Source organism: Mobula birostris, chromosome 20 (assembly GCF_030028105.1).
Source record: "Mobula birostris isolate sMobBir1 chromosome 20, sMobBir1.hap1, whole genome shotgun sequence".
Lineage (NCBI taxonomy): Eukaryota > Metazoa > Chordata > Chondrichthyes > Myliobatiformes > Myliobatidae > Mobula > Mobula birostris.
In genome coordinates, this window is record NC_092389.1 from 38,262,396 (window position 1) to 38,277,490 (window position 15,095).

Sequence of the window (15,095 nt, forward strand, 5' to 3'; positions counted from 1 at the left end):
CTGTTACAAGAATCTCACCCCTTGTAATAATGATCAGTGAGGCACAGAGAATCTGTATTTATCGACAAGTAACTTTTATCATTTCAACTAAAAAGCACATGGGTTCATACCTGATCCACCTGTGCACTCCCTACTAGAACCCCTGACACTCCATGAACAGGCAACAAAGAGAAAAGGTATTACCCGGGAAAGGAGTGTACATTGGCCAGGTGTTCCTCGTGGTCCCGATCCCCAAGGTCCTCCTTATCCGCCATGGTTGGTCTCTGGCTGCTGGAGAGTTATTGCTCCTGTGTTTTTGGAGCTCCTGACTCTTATACTGTTCCTCATCATTTGAACCATTGGACCATCAGATCACCTGACCTACCTGGGTCACCTTCTTACTGGTCATGGTACAGGGTTACAAACCAACATTGTTCCATGGCTCTGCCTACCCCAGCCTTGTGTATTTGTGTCTTTACACTCTGACTGGTCCAAACCAGTTAAATGAGGCAACCCAGACAGAGTCTAACGAGATTACAGATTGCAGGTCTGGCATTTTACAGAACAAGTAGAGCAGTAGATGTAGTGTATATGGTTTTCAGCAAGGCATTCGATAAGGTACCCCATGCACGGCTTATTGAGAAATAAAGGAGATATAGGATCCAAGGGGATCTTGCTTTGTGGATCCAGAACTGGCTTGCCCACAGAAGGCAAAGAGTGGTTGTAGACAGGTCATATTCTGCAAGGATGTTGGTGACCAGTGGTGTGCCTCAGGGACCCCTTCGTGATTTTTTATAAATGGTGTGGATGAAGAAATGGAGGGATGAATTAGTGAATTTGCTGATGACACAAAGGTTGGGGGTGTTGTGGATAGTATGGAGGGCTGTCAGAGGTTACAGCGGGACATTGATAGGATGCAAAACTGGGCTGAGAAACGACAGATGGCATTCAATCCAGATAAGTGTGAGGTGGTTCATTTTGGTAGGTCAAATATGATGGCAGAATATAGTATTAATGGTAAGACTTTTTTTCCCCTTTTTTTTAATTGAAGGAATGACACAATACAGAATATATAATGGGTTACATTTTCCTCCATTTTGTTTTTATATCATACCCCCAAACAAACCTCCTCCCACCCGCCCTCCCCCAACATATCATGGCAGCTAATATATTTACAACACAACAATTCACAAATACAAGTACGGACATTTCACAACCATACCCCCATACTACTTCAAGACAATGGCCCACACACATCTGCAACACGTCAGATGATCCAAAATACACTCATATTTACAATTCATCAACCACCCTGTGAGGTAAATTATAAGCGTGTTAAATGGGAGGCAACTTCCTAAGTGCAATCAAATGCCCTCAACTAGTAGGTAGTTCCTTAAGACTCCCAAAATATGATAAGAAAGGTCCCCATTTCGAATAGAACTTTTTCACAGACCCCCTCAAAGTGAATTTAATCTTTTCTAATTTCAGAAAAAACATTACATCTTCTAACCAAGCAGCAGCAGTTGGGGGAGTGGCAGATTTCCAAACCAGCAAAATTCTCCTACGGGCCAATAGCGATGTAAATGCAATGATATCCGACTGGCTTGCATTTAAACCCAAATCATCATCTGCCACACCAAATACAGCTATAGGCGGGCAAGGTCTCAGTGTCACCCCCAAAACCTCACTGATAATTTTAAAAACCAGTGCCCAATAGTCATCAAGCCGAGGGCATGACCAAAATGCATGTACTAAACCAGCCGGAGAGAAGGAACACCTGTCACAGCCAGCGTCTGTCCCAGGGTATATGTCTGTCAGTCTGGCTTTACTTAAATGTATCCTGTGTAAAACTTTAAATTGTATGAGCCCCAGTCTAGCACATGATGATGAGAAATGAACCCTATTCAATACTTTTACCCAATATTCCTCCGAGATCCATACCGAGGTCATCCTCCCACCTACTCTTAGTTTTGTTTAGATCTTGAACTCCCAAAGACATCAGCTGACAGTATAGTTCAGAGATCAGCCCTTTATTGTTAAAGCTAAGAGTGAGTTTTTCCCAGAACATAGCAGGTGGTAGATCAGGAAAAGAGGGAAATTTTTCCTTGACAAAGTGGCGAATCTGCAGCTATTTAAAAAAATGATTATGCGGAAGGCCATACTTACCGCGCAGGTTATCAAAACTATCAAATATGTTATCAGTATACAAACCCGTAATGCGCATAAGAGCACTAAAACCCCATTGTCTGAAAGCTGAATCAGATGTGGAGGGAGGAAATAAATGGTTTTTATGAATGGGGCCCAAAACTGAAGCTGATATGAACTTATAGTGGCAGTGAAATTGATTAAAAATTTTGAGGTTGGAGAGCATGACCGGGTTAGGTGTGAATTGAGAGGATTTCAATGGTAAAGAAGAATACACCAAAGCTGGGAGAGACGAGGAGTGGCAAGACCGTGACTCAAGCAGGCACCAGATTTATATCTGGCCGATGGAGCCAAAAGAATACTTTTTGAATGTTCGATGCCCAGTAATAATGAATAAAGCTGGGAAGACCCATTCCACCTACGTCACGACCTCTTTGGAGAGTGTGCTTATTAACCCTTGGGACCTTATTTTCCCAAATAAAGGAAGTTATAGCTTGATCGACTGATTTAAAAAGTAACTTAGATAAGAAAACTGGCAAACACTGAAACAAATAAAGAAACCTAGGAAGTATAGTCATTTTCACTGATTGGATTCTCCCAGCAATAGTAAGGGGTAAACTGCGCCATCTCTCGAAATCAGCCTTCATTTGGCTAACCTGAGGCCTGTAGTTAGCTTCAAACAGAGATGTAAAAGAGCGAGTAATATGTATTCCTAGGTATACAAAACCATCTTGAGATAAAGGAAAAGGCAAAGATTCCTGGTGGATCTGTAGGGCCAAGTTATCAATGGGAAAGCATTTGCTTTTTTGAAAGTTCAGTTTATAGCCAGGTAAGGCTCCAAATTGACCTAATAATGACACAATAGCAGGACTACTACCTCCAGGGTCGCTAACATAAAGTAAGAGGTCATCAGCATATAGGGAAACACGGTGTTCCATGTCCCCTTTTCTAACACCTTGAAATAATGTAGCTGACTTAAGTGCAATAGAAAGAGGCTCAATTGCAATTGCAAAAAGAAGAGGGGACAATGGGCAGCCTTGGCGAGTGGCACGTGTTAATGGGAAATAGTCAGATCAAAAATAATTTGTCTGTATACATGCTAAAGGCGAGTGGTATAATAGCTTAACCCAAGCTACAAATACTCTGCCACATCTAAATTTCTCCAAAACACTGAACAAGTATACCCAATCCACTCTATCAAACGCCTTCTCCGCGTCCAAGGAGATAACAACCTCTGGACTTGGAGAATCACTGGGTGAATAAACCACATCAGCCAGTCGACGGATATTAAAAAAAGAACGGCGATTTTTAATAAACCTGTTTGATCGTCTGAAATTATCTTGGGAAGGGGACGTTCTAAGTGGCATGCAAGCACTTTAGCCAAAATGTTCACATCTACGTTCAAAAGTGAGATGGGGCGATATGATCCACATTGAGTCGGGTCCTTGTCCTCTTTAAGAAGTAGTGAAATAGCTGCCTGTGAAAGAGAAGGGGGTGAGGAGCCGTTCTCCAAAGATTCCTGAAACACTTCTAGAAGGACTGGTATGAGCTTATCCTTAAATTTCTTATAACATTCTATTGGATAACCATCAGGACCTGGGGACTTACCACTCTGCATAGCCATAATGGCATTATTAATCTCTTCCTGCCCAAGAGCCCGATCTAGGTTCTCCACCTCCTCTGGTTCAAGAGTTGGTATTTCCAAATTACCTAAAAAACGTTCCATATTTGTTTTATCTGAGGAGAACTCTGAGGCATACAGAGAGGAATAAAAAGTTGCAAAGATGTTATTAATCGCTTTTGGATTGCTTGTCAAGTTTTGGTGCGTGTCTCTTATCTGGGGAATAAGTCACGACGCAGCTTGACGTTTCAACTGATGAGCCATAAGCCGGCTCGCCTTGTCACCATATTCATGATAGAGGCCACGTGTCTTAAGAATTAATTGTTCTGATAGGTTTGTAGATAGAAGATTAAACTTTGCTTGCAAATCAACCCGGCTTTTATATAATTCCGCAGTGGGTGCCTCAGAGTATTTTCTATCCAGGTCCAAAATAGATTGCAATAACACTTGCATATGAAGTAAAAGATATTATTTGACCCCTCGAGTAAGCTTTTAAAGTTTCCCAAAGTAAAGAGTACGATACCGACTCAGTTTTGTTAGTCTCGAAGAATGTGCCAATGTTAGCCGATATATAACTACAAAATTTCTCATTAGAAAGCAAAAGGGGGTTAAGTCTCCACAGAGGCCGTTCTCTAACGTTTAAAGGAAAACATAGCTCCAGTTTCATGGGCGAGTGATCAGATATAACTATAGCAGTGTATTCAATTTGTTTAATCATTGGTATCAAGGAGCTATCTATCTAGCCTGGAATAGGAGTGGTGAACATGAGAAAAGAAAGAGAATTGCCTAACTGATGGATTCAAAAATCTCCAAGGATCCATATAACCATTTTGTTGCATAAACATTGAGAAGGCCTTTGTCATGCCAGAAAATGTTCTCCTAGGGCAAGACCTATCAAGCAGTGGGTCAATACCACAGTTCAAATCTCCGGAAAAGATTAGCTTATGTGTATTTAGGTTAGGAATTAATGACAAAACCTTATTTGCAAATTGGTCATTGTCCCAATTAGGGGCATAAACATTTACCAAAGTAACAGGTATCTGAAAGAGAGAGCCAGAGACTATAATAAAGCGACCATTAGGGTCACTGATTACATCAGATGGTGTGAACTGCATTCTTTTGGTGACTAATATTACCACCCCCCTGGACCTACTATTAAATCTGGAATGAAAAATCTGACTAATCCATGCTTTACGAAGTCTATTATGGTCCTCCACTCTTAAATGTGTCTCTTGTAGAAATAGTATATCTGCTTTTAATTGTTTCAGATGAGAGAAAACTTTAGCTCTTTTAACCAGACCATTGAGCCCCTTTACATCCCAAGAAATAAACCTCACAGGGTGGCCTCCATCAGCAGCACTCACGTTAACCATATCAAAAGACACACAGGGCCTACAATCCAAAACAGTGCGAGGGCATAAGTTGCACACAATAACGCACAATGAAAAGAAAGTCTGATCAATCGGTAACACACAAAAGAATAAACTGCCATGGTAATCCCCCAAAACACTCCCCCCCACCCCTTTACACAAACAACAAAAAAACCCAATTAACCCCCGAAACCTAGATCTACCTCCCCAATTGAGGATGATCGCAGACAGTACCCAACAAAAAACTTCCAGGGCATTCCCCAAACAGCCCAACTTTCAATCTAATCTAGGATGACTCCCCTCCTTAACATTTATCCTATCACTTATATTACCTTTAATATAGCATATAGGCTAAAGATGACACAGGTCAAGCTAAGCATTAAAAACAAAAAAAAAACACTAGGCAACTTAAACGCCCGAGATACAAATCCCAAATATTTACATTTTGCTGGTTGAAAGTTTTTGTTAATCAGTTTCAGCAGCATAGCAGTTCGACCCGATCGCGTTCCACAAATTAAACTGGAAAAAATGAACAAAGAAGTGGATTGTGAAAATTAACAGTTTGCCTCGGCATAAGGCCCCTTCAATGCTGCATGAATAACCTAAAAAAAAGCCATTGCTCTTCTCCTTCTTCTTCTCCCCAGCGCAAATGGTAAATCTCTTTGGCCGCCTCTGGTGTATGGAAATAATGCTTTTTACCTTCATGCATGACCCGGAGTTGGGCAGGATACAAGAGGCCAAACCTGACCCCTTTCCCGTAAAGCAGGGATTTCGCCTCCCTGAAAGCTGCTCGTTTTTTACCCAGCTCCGCACTAAAATCTTCATAAAAATACACGCGGTGTCCGCGGAAGTACAGCTCCTGCTTCTGTCTATTGATGATGCGTTGCTTATCTTGAAAGGAGTGAAAGCAAACCGGGAACGTTCTTGGTCTTGTTTGCTTGGCTCCAGACACACCGGATGGTTTACCTTTGACTCAGTGAGCACGCGAAAGTACGAGCAGCCTTGGGAAAAAATTTGTCCCCGGCACTTCATCAAAAAACTCGGTAATAAATTTAACAGGGTCCGAACCTTCCAAATTTTCAGGAATGCCGACCACTCTCAAATTGGATCTCCGCGACCGATTTTCAAGGTCATCTAGCTTTCCCTTCAGAAATGCATTTTCGCTCTGCAATGCTGCAATGGCAGCTTCGGCGCTCACCAGTTGGTCACTGTAATCATTCGGGCCGTCTTCAACCTCACGAATGTGTTCGTCGTGCGACTCGTAAGAAGACATAATTTGTTCCATGGTAGCATTCACTGGTGATAAAGCATCTTCAATTTCTCTTTTTAGGGCAGAATGCACCGCTTGCGTCATGTCAGTAATAAGTACTAAATGAAGCCTCTCCAAGTCATCGGGTAGCGCAGGTCTGGGCCCAGGTCCAGCAGCGTGCAACGGCGCCATTACTGTAACATCAGCCTTTCTGCTCGAGGCTTCGCTATCTTTTTCCCCAGTTTTACTTCCAAGGTACATTCTACTTGCCATTTCAATGTCCAGCTATGTCCCGCATTGTTCACAATGGTAAATATTCAGTTATCTCGAGCATACGGCAAAGATAAACGGGTAGATTTTCAATAAAATTCGGGAGCCACACTCACACGCACCGACTCACGCCATACTCAACCCCCCGGTAAGACTTTTGACAGTGTGGAGGATCAGAGAGATCTTGGGGTCCATGTCCATAGGACAGTTAAAGGTACTGTGCAGGTTGATTGTGTGGTTAAGGCATACGGTGCATTGGCCTTCATCAATTGTGGGACTGAGTGGCAAGAAGCCCTCCCAAGGAGCTAGGCCGATGTTGAGCCTTCTCCCCCACTCTTATAAAGATGATGGACTGTTTGGGAGTGTGCTGACTTCTGCTGTCTTGAATCACTGTGCTGATTGCGTCCGCCATAGACCTTAGGACTTGGTCATGGCGCCAGCGGTATCGCCCTTCCCCCAACGCCTTCGGGCAGCAATTTAGGATATGCTCCAAGGTGCCCGTCTTCTGGCACAGTTAACCTGCTCAAAAAATGCCGGTGGAACGCAGCAGGCCCGAAACTTCGACTGTGCTTCTTCCTATGGATGCTGTCTGGCCTGCTGCATTCCACCAGCATTCTGTATGTGTTGCTTGAATTTCCAGCATCTACATATTTCCTTATGTTTGCAGTTAACTTGCTGGAGTGTTGGCTAGGCCCCACCTGTGCAGCTTGGCCGGGCTTGGGAGAAGGTCATAGACTGATTGGATGAGAAACTTGATGCACAATGTTTCAGCTCTCCAGAGCTCTGTCCAGGTGAGCTTGCGAGGTTCCGCATGCTCCCATCTAGTCCAGGCGCCTTGTTTGTACATGCCGACCATCTTGCTGTATCTTTCTTCCTCCAGCTCTGCTCGTATCTCGTTCTGAGGCAGTTGACCCTTCTCGTATCCACTGCTTGTAGACCTTGTAAGGCACTCCACTGGGGCCAGGGGTGGAACTTTCTCTTGCTTCTTTGACCTCCTTCAGGGTGGGCTCAGAGATGTTGAATTGGGTCACTGGTATTGCAGGTGTCACCAGTGCCTCACATGGGCCGAGGTCCTGCTCTCTCTCGAGGCGTCACTGAAAGTGATACTGAGATTGTGGTTGATCTCCTCTACAGAAGAAGTGAGGTGGCCGTTTGGCTTCTGTCCTGGTATCCTCTTGGTGAAGCGGAAGGGATTGGTAATGAAAGCACTGCAGTTTCGGGCCCTCTCTTGCCCTTCCTTCGGTGCCACTCAGCCCGCCTGAGTGTGATGAGCCTCCTCCTTATGATATCTGTGAGGTCTGACAGGGCAGTTTTCTCCTCCTCCTTGGCCAACTTAAATTGGCGCTTCAGAGATTTGAGTTCTTGTCTCAGCTGGCTGATCTTCAGTTCCCACTGTTTTGGTCTCGCTGGATTACTCGTTCCATGCTTTGCCTTGACGCTAAACCATTTTGAGCCTGTGTTCATTATGAGGGTGCACATAGTCCAGAGCTTCTGGTCAGCATTGCCCTTCGATATCGCCTCCAGAATCTTGTCTACATCCTCGTCCAACTGGAGCCAGTCCTTCTTGTTAGCAGCAGGCCACTTCACCTGACGCTGTTGCAACTTTCTGCTTATTGGGGGGACTTGTGTTGCTTGGAGGTTCCGGGCACTGTGGGGTGACTCTGGGCCTGACTCCTCTGTCTGACCAGGTTCTGTAGTCAGCACCACGGAGCTTGTAGTACTAGCTACTGCTCCTGTGCATTGCTTCACTTGTTCCCTCCTCAAGCAGGCCATCTTGATGGTCTGGTGGATCTTCAGACCTCTCAGGTTTTTGCACACCTTGCCGCAGATACAGACTATGCTCATAGTCAATTGTCCATTTGCTTGAGTCATTGCCAATAGGTCCGTCCGATTGGGATGCTCATCCTGCCCTCCTCTCGGGCAGCCCTGGGGGTATGTTTCAGAAGGATTCTCTGTCGGTTGTTTGGGTGCTCCTTCACAGCAGCTGCAGCTTGGGGTGCTAGCCCTTGCTGCCACGTTTGCCGACTTTCCGCGCTGTCTGCTGTCTCTCCAGCCATCACCATTGTATTCATGGTCGTCATCCAGACTTCCTTGGAGGTCACTGTCTCAGCCAGATGTGGTAGTTGTTGAATTCACCTTCTGGTGCTACTTGGACATGTCTTCAGTGATGAACCCGGGGTCATAAGGTGTTTCGGGACTTTAATCATCAGACAACCTCGACCGGTCGACCCAGCCGGGGGTGATCAGCCCTCAACTTGTGTCCAAGTGGTGCACTTATCTACGGATCTCACCTCCGGGTCCACAGCCACCACGAGGCCTTTTCTGCTGCTTCCAGAATGTTCTTGGTGGCTCTTCTGCACTGCAGTCCTTTAACTCCCAGGAGCTTTAGAGCCCGCTGTAATGAATGGCCAGCAAAGCCCCAGCACACAACTTCGACCGGCTCACAGCGAGCTCTCCAGCCATTGCTCCAGCATTCTGCAACAAGATCTGTGTATCTAGCCCTCTTGTGCTTGTTGGCCTCTTCAATCCGGTCTTCCCAGGGGACAGTAAGTTCCAGCATGACCATTTGCTTGGTAGGCTCTGATATTAACACCATGTCTGGGCAGAGCGGAGTGGCTGCGACGTTCTCTGGGAACTTGAGCAGCCTCCGTAGGTCGACTTGGAGCTGCCAGTCTTGTGCAGTGGCAGGAAGCCCTCCCGAGGAGCTAGCCCGATGTTGAGCCTTCTCCCCCGCTCTAATAAAGATGACGGACTGTTTGGGAGCGTGCTGATTTTCGCTGTCTTGAATCGCCACAATGCGGTGGTTCAGTTATAACCATATAACAATTACAGCACGGAAACAGGCCATCTTGGCCCTTCTAGTCTGTGCCTTTATTGAAATTTTTAAAAACAGCAAAAATCCATGCTAAACAACACTTAAAGGTTCTTGACAGTAAACATTCAATCAGCCAATGAGTGCGTTTCATGTAGGCTCTGAGCCACTCTGCCAATTACGTAGTATGCTTTGCCTTCCCCGTGTGTGTAAGTGTTCTTGCTCCTTCGCTAATTTATTCAATTTTTTTCACCCATAATGTCTGGAAAACTGCCTGCAACTTCCAGTGAGGGTAGTACACTTAAGATGTCTAGGAAAAGCGTGGATATGAAACTGCAAGTGATACGGTGTTTGGAAGCTGGTGAGCGCCAGGTTGATGTTGGCGCCTCTTTGAAATTGGCTACATTGATGAACAGAACAATTATAAAAAATGCAGACAAGGTGAAAGCTGCAACAATGACCTCAAAGTTATCATAGAACATAGAATAGTACAGCACAGTACAGGCCCTTCGGCCCACAATGTTGTGCCAACCCTTAAACCCTGCCTCCCATATAACTCCCCCACGTTAAATTCCTCCATATACCTGTCTAGTGGTCTGTTAAGTTTCACGAGTGTATCTGCCTCCACCACTGACTCAGGCAGTGCATTCCACACACCAACCACTCTCTGAGTAAAAAGCCTTCCTCTAATATCCCCCTTGAATTTCCCACCCCTTACCTGAAAGCCATGTCCTCGTACTGAGTAGTGGTGCCCCGGGGAAGAGGCACTGGCTGTCCACTCTATCTATTCCTCTTAATATCTTGTATAACTCTATCATGTCCCTGCTTATCCTCCTTTCCAGAGAGTAAAGCCCTAGCTCCCTTAATCTCTAATCATAATGCATACTCTCTAAACCATGCAGCATCGTGGTAAATCTCCTCTGTACCCTTTCCAATGCTTCCACGTCCTTCCTATAGTGAGTCGACCAGAACTGGACACAGTACTCCAAGTGTGGCCTCACCAGAGTTTTATAGAGCTGCATCATTACCTCGCGACTCTTAAACTCTATCCCTCAACTCCTCAACTTATGAAAGCTAACACTCCATAAGCTTTCTTAACTACCCTATCTTCCTGTGAGGCAACTTTCAGGGATCTGTGGACATGTACCCCCAGATCCCTCTGCTTCTCCACACTACCAAGTATCCTGCCATTTACTTTGTACTCTGCCTTGGAGTTTGCCCTTCCAAAGTGTACCACCTCACACTTCTCCGGGATGAACTCCATCTGCCACTACTCAGCCCACTTCTGCATCCTATCAATGTCTCTCTGCAATCTTCGACAATCCTCTACGCTATCCACAACACCACCAACCTTTGTGTCATCTGCAAACTTGCCAACCCACCTTCCTACCCCTACATCCAGGTCGTTAATAAAAATCATGAAAAGTAGAGGTCCCAGAACAGGTCCTTGGGAGACACCACTCGTCACAACCCTCCAATCCGAATGTACTCCTTCCACCACGACCCTCTGCTTTCTGCAGGCAAGCCAATTCTGAATCCACCTGCCCAATCTTCTCTGGACACCATGCCTTCTGACTTTCTGAATAAGCCTACTGTGTGGAACCTTGTCAAATGCCTTACTAAAATCCATATAGATCACATCCACTGCACTACCCTCATCTATATGCCTGGTCACCTCCTCAAAGAACTCAATCAGGCTTGTTAGATACGATCTGCCCTTCACAAAGCCATGCTGACTGTCCCTGATCAGACCATGATTCTCTAAATGCCCATAGATCCTATCTCTAAGAATCTTTTCCAACAGCTGTCCCACCACAGACGTAAGGCTCACTGGTCTATAATTACCCGGACTATCCTTACTACCTTTTTTGAACAAGGGGATAACATTCGCCTCCCTCCAATCCTCCGCTACCATAGGACCATAGAACCATAGAAACTACAGCACAGAAACAGGCCTTTTGGCCCTTCTTGGCTGTGCCGAACCATTTTCTGCCTAGTCCCACTGACCTGCACACGGACCATATCCCTCCATACACCTCCCATTCATGTATCTGTACAATTCTTAAATGTTAAAAAAGAACCCGCATTTACCACCTCGTCTGGCAGCTCATTCCATACTCCCACCAATCTCTGTGTGAAGAAGCCCCTGCTAATGTTCCCTTTAAACTTTCCCCCCCTCACCCTAACCCATGTCCTCTGGTTTTTTTCTCCCTTTGCCTCAGTGGAAAAAGCCTGCTTGCATTCACTCTATCTATACCCATCATAATTTTATATACCTCTATCAAATCTCCCCTCATTCTTCTATGCTTCAGTGAATAAAGTCCTAACCTATTCAACCTTTCTCTGTAATTGAGTTTCTCAAGTCCTGGCAACATCCTTGTAAACCTTCTCTGCACTCTTTCAACCTTATTTATATCCTTCCTGTAATTTGGTGACCAAAACTGAACACAAAACTCCAGATTCGGCCTCACTAATGCCTTATACAACCTCATCATAACATTCCAGCTCTTATACTCAATACTTTGATTAATAAAGGCCAATGTACCAAAAGCTCTCTTTACGACCCTATCTACCTGTGACGCCACTTTTAGGGAATTTTGTATCTGTATTCCCAGATCCCTCTGTTCCACTGCACTCCTCAGTGCCTTACCATTAACCCTGTATGTTCTACCTTGGTTTGTCCTTCCAATGTGCAATACCTCACACTTGTCTGCATTAAACTCCATCTGCCATTTTTCAGCCCATTTTTCCAGCTGGTCCAAGTCCCTCTGCAGGCACTGAAAACCTTCCTCACTGTCTACTACACCTCCAATCTTTGTATCATCAGCAAATTTGCTGATCCAATTTACCACATTATCATCCAGATCATTGATATAGATGACAAATAACAATGGACCCAGCACTGATCCCTGTGGCACACCACTAGTCACAGGCCTCCATTCAGAGAAGCAATTCTCTACTACCACTCTTTGGCTTCTTCCATTGAGCCAATGTCTGATCCAATTTACCACCTCTCCACATATACCTAGCGACTGAATTTTCCTAACTAACCTCCCATGCGGGACTTTGTCAAAGGCCTTACTGAAGTCCATGTAGACAATATCCACTGCCTTCCCTTCATCCACTTTCCTGGTAACCTCCTCGAAAAACTCCAATAGATTGGTCAAACATGACCTACCACGCACAAAGCCATGTTGACTCTCCCTAATAAGTCCCTGTCTATCCAAATGCTTGTAGATTCTGTCTCTTAGTACTCCCTCCAATAACTTACCTGCTACCGACGTCAAATTTACTGGCCTATAATTTCCCGGATTACTCCATCTGCCAGTTCTCAGCCCACTTCTGCATCCTATCAATGTCTCTCTGCAATCTTTGACAATCCTCTACACTATCTACAACACCACCAACCTTTGTGCCATCTGCAAACTTGCCAACCCACCCTTCTACCCCCACATTCAGGTCGTTAATAAAAATCATGAAAAGTAGAGGTCCCAGAACAGATCCTTGTGGGACACCACTAGTCACAATCCTCCAATCTGAATGTACTCCCTCCACCACTACTTGCCTTCTGCAGGCAAGCCAATTCTGAATCCACCTGGCCAAACTCCCCTGGATCCCATGCCTCCTAACTTTCTGAATAAGCCTACCGTGTGGAACCTTGTCAAATGCCTTACTAAAATCCATATAGATGACATCCACTGCACTACCCTCATCCATATGCCTGGTCACCTCCTCAAAGAACTCAATCAGGCTTGTTAGACACGATCTGCCCTTCACAAAGCCATGCTGACTGTCCCTGATCAGACCATGATTCTCTAAATGCCTATAGATCCTATCTCTAAGAATCATTTCCAACAGCTTTCCCACCACAGACGTAAGGCTCACTGGTCTATAATTACCCGGACTATCCCTACTACCTTTTTTGAACAAGGGGATAACATTCGCCTCCCTCCCATCCTCCGGTACCATTCCCATGGACAACGAGGACATAAAGACCCTAGCCAGAGGCTCAGCAATCTCTTCCCTCGCCTCGTGGAGCAGCCTGGGGAATATTCCGTCAGACCCCAGGGACTTAACTGTCCTAATGTATTTTAACAACTCCAACACCATCTCTCCCTTAATATCAACATGCTCCAGAACATCTACCTCATTCATATTGTCCTCACCATCATCAAGTTCCCTCTGATTGGTGAATACCGAAGACTGGTATTCATTGAGGACCTCACTCACTTCCACAGCCTCCAGGCACATCTTCCCACCTTTATCTCTAATCAGTCCTGTCTTCACTCCTGTCATCCTTTTGTTCTTCACATAATTGAAGAATACCTTGGGGTTTTCCTTTACCCTACTTGCCAAGGCCTTCTCATGCACCCTTCTTCCTCTCCTCAGCCCCTTCCTAAACTCCTTTCTTGCTACCCTATATTCGTCAATAGACCCATCTGATCCTTGCTTCCTAAACCTCATGTATGCTGCCTTCTTCCACCTGACTAGATTCTCCACCTCACCTGTTACCCATGGTTCCTTCACCCTACCATTCTTTATCTTCCTCACCGGGACAAATTTACCCCTAACATTCAACAAGGGATCCCTAAACATCAACCACATGTCCATAGTACATTTCATCATCAATGAAGGTGACTTATTCAAGGAGCTATTTGCTTGGAAAACAATGGAAAATAGACTGAGTATATGGGTGGATGACCGAACACAATGAAACATGCCCCTAATCCAGCTGATAATATTGGAAAAGGCAAGATGCACCTTCAATCATAAGAAGAAGATACGTCGGTAACATTCACAGCCAGCAGAGGTTGGTTTGATGGATTTAAACAGCGTAGCAACTTCCACAGCATACGTATGTCTGATGAAGCAGCTAGTGCAAACAGCAAGCAGCCCAGGATTTTTCTGCAGCACTGAAGACTTTAATCAAAAATGATTATCCTCCCAACTTGTCTTCAATGTGGATGAAATGGGCCTATTTTGGACAAGAATGCCTTCTTGTACTTTCATCTCCTGAGAAGAGAAACACTCATCTGGGTTCAAAGCTGAATGGGCCGATAAACACCCTTGCTAAGAGACAATGCTAAAGGTGACTTTAAGTTAAAGCCTATGATTGTGTATCACTCTGAAACACCACGAGCAATGAAAGGCATTTTAAAGTCAAGTCCACCAGTTTTTTGGAAATCAAACAAGAAAGCCTGGATGACGGTTAAAGTTTTCCAAAATTGTTTTGTTTCCCCTTTTTGTCCAGCAGTGAAGTGGTATTGTGAGAAGTATGACCTTGAACCTAAAGCGTTCTTGGTGCTTGATAATGCCCCATGCCACCCTGAGACTCTTCACACGCTTCAGATCTGCATTCCTTCCACCCAACACCAATTCATTACTCCAACCAATGGATCAAGGAGTAAAATTGAATTTTAAAGCCTACCTGTGGAGGAAACAAAAAGTCAAAACGAGCAATCCATCAGGCAATTTTGGAAAATCTACAACGTCATGAAATCTGTAGACAATATCAGAACAGCCTGGGATGGAGTAACTTCAAACTGCATGAACGGAGTGTGGAAGAAGCTATGGCCAGAAGCATGCAATGATGTCCTAGTATTTCAGGCAGAACCAGTCATCCAAAACATCGTTGAACTGGCCAATGAA